Genomic DNA, 3,314 nt, shown 5'->3' with positions numbered 1-3,314 from the left:
CAGCTATTTGTGTTAAATACATTTTTTTACCATTCAAAATTTTCCAAATAATACTTTCAATAATTACTAGATTAAAGTGAACAATATTAAAATATATTAATTTATATTAATAACCACATACCATACTTAAAATATAATCATTAAGAAAACACCAAAACTATGAGTTATACACTGCATCTTAGTGCGTCTCATATATCTTCACTGTAATGCTCCGATCTCTGTAAAAATGCTGGGAAAATTTATATTTACATTTTTAGGAAGATTTGAGTTTTACATTATTGTATTTTCTTAACAAACTATCATAGAATGATAATTTTAATGCCAAAAGATTGGTCTTGCTTAAAACATATATAATATAAGCATTAAAGTACCATTCAAATTCGCAGGTCTGATTTCATAAATGACTACTTCATATAGGTACCCTTAAAAAGAGAATCTTTAACCATATATATTTTTTCATTAAGAACTGATTGCTGTAAACATTTAATGTATTATATTTCCCACGATGTACAGTAAAAATGCAGATATATTAGAAAGTAGGTAATAAGTTGAACACAACACACTTGTTGGGGTTAGATGAAAGATAATATTCTAAAGTAAGTATACCTACATGAGATATAGTAAATATAAAATAATGTCCAGATAATAGAAAACAACTTTTGAATTTAGTTAAGTACTCATTGGCGCAATTAGGGTCATTTTTTTTGCAATAAACTCATGTATATTTTGTCTATAAAATTTGCAACATTGAAAATAACTGAAAAATAAATAATAATTTTTGGGGTTAAGCCCCACCTCCTTAGTCCACACTTAGTTACGTCTAAATAAGTATTATATTAATTATTAATGGTGATTTGAGATTAGAAGCAACTTTTATTACCAATTATATTATATTTATTTAAATTTATAATATTGGAAAGAAATTAAATCTAGTGATGGGTGATTTTTTTCATAAAATATACAGTCTCAATTTCAGATATTTAACTTTTCGTCAAATATTATCAATTATAAATTATAATATATAATGTATATATTAATACTAATTAATACAAATAAATACTAATTATATATATATTATATTATTATACTATTATATATAATTATAATTTATAATACTTCTAGTTGGATTGGGAAGGAGTATATTCTACTAAGCAAATTTGTTTATTAAAATAGATAAACGATAGTAATGAAATACAATAACAGAATCAGGTAAATGGTTCTAGACAATATTTTTAAAACTTATATGTTGTTGCCACGTAATTGTATTTATTACTTAATATTTAATATTTTAAGTGACATACGTAATGTAATTATTATAATATTATATTATTATCTATTTATTATTTTTATTTATTTATAATTGAATTACATTAACAAGGTTTTTTACTGGGAATATATTATTAATAATATCTTTAGGGAATAAACTGATGAAATATAAAATTTAAAATATTCATGTATAAATTAAAATAAAATAATTTATAATCGACCTACCCAATAAATGATAATTTATTATATTTAATATTGATTAGGTATTAATTTCGTATTCGGAGAAAATGTTCTACTTGAAATTTTACAAACTAGTCGGTGCGTGCCATGGTCGGTACGGAAATTTGATGTACAAAAAGCAATAGGTAATCACTTTAATTTAAACCGACATTTTTATTTAATTGTTCATAAAAAAGTATATTTTAGGAAAAATATACAAGCGCTTCTAATATTTAAATACCATCTTAATCAATAATCGAATAAATAAATTTTAAAATATAATTAAAATAATACCTAGTATGTACTATTTATAAGTATCTTGTTTTACATAATTGTAAATTAAATCTAAACATTATTTTGGTTTAATTGTTTTATCACATTTCATTACTTCGATGAACAAATTGTAAACACGGTCATCTTTGATATAAAAGTTGTATTATAATATACATCTATGGATTTATTCTATTGAATTAATATAATATAATCTATGGCGATTGCCAAAGCCGTAACAGAAGACGCAGTCGACTAAAAATTCTATTATTTCATTTAGTTAACCAAGCAGACACTAACGAAAAATAAACTTTTCGTATAATTTTTTTTTTTTTCATAAATCACACTATTTTCAGACTTCAATTCAGCAAGCGTCGGAGTGTATACACGTCAAGGACTCCAATGAAGCCCGAAAGAATCGATATTTAAGGTAGATAGGTTTGTTTTCATGTCTATATTATTTTTCCAAGCACCGTAGACGGATATTTTAGTATTTTTGAAACGTATAAAGTATAAAATTCAAATGAAGTATTTTTTTACGGTCACCAGGCGTATATTATAGGATGATTATAATTGTATATCAATTACCTAGGTAGGTTCTTGAAATAGAGATTTCGGTTCAATTAATAGAATTAATGCCTTTTATAAATGATAAGTGATATTTCATATAGTATCACAATTTTATTTTATAATTAATTGTAATATTTTCCAAATCCAACGAAGAGAATAAATTATAATAAATTATAATTAATTATAATACAACATATATTTTATTATTATATTAGGTATATTATAGTTATATCTAACTTATAATGTTCACCATATGTATTGATCGTAGCAATGTTTAACATTGTACAACTAAAAAAAAAGTTCACTGAATGATTAACTGCCTATCTTGAGTCCTGACTAGTACCTAATGATCGACCCGTGTACTCGTTTATGAAAAATATACTAAAATACTTATATAGGTATCTATATAAATAGTAGTAGATACTCACAGGAGTTCTCATTTCTATAATTTATAAATTAAATTCTAAAATTTATTGGAATCGCATTTAATATTTATTTTCTAAAACACAATACCTATATCAAAAAAAAAAAAATAAGCGGGTAAGTCGTGGGTGTCGCTCTGCTGTACAGTAGGTTACTGTAATGGATGGGATTAAATTTGAATGCAATGATAGGTATCATTGTATACGAAAAACGATTCTGAACGGAGATGATTTGTCAGTCTAGGATATATTATATTTAAATATTGTCATATATTCTATTTTGAAACAAATATTTTATTTTTCAATTAAGACGCATTTTGCATAAGGCACGGTTAATTAATTAGTGTAGTTATCATAATTCATAATACCTTATATTATCATAGATATACGATTACCTGGTTTGAGGATAAATCGTTATCATTACGCGATTTCATAAAAATTTAAAACTCAAACGCTCAAAACATTTTTCCTATAATGACACTTCAAATTTTCTCTATAGCTATTTGAAGCAAAACTTATGGAAAACTTGGTGTTAAATTGTATAACCTTAGATATAAATACAAACAA

This window comes from Diuraphis noxia, unplaced genomic scaffold (genome assembly GCF_037042655.1).
Source record: "Diuraphis noxia isolate RWA-SAM2 unplaced genomic scaffold, SU_Dnox_SAM2 contig0002, whole genome shotgun sequence".
Taxonomy (NCBI): domain Eukaryota; kingdom Metazoa; phylum Arthropoda; class Insecta; order Hemiptera; family Aphididae; genus Diuraphis; species Diuraphis noxia.
Note: the sequence above shows the minus strand (reverse complement) of the source record.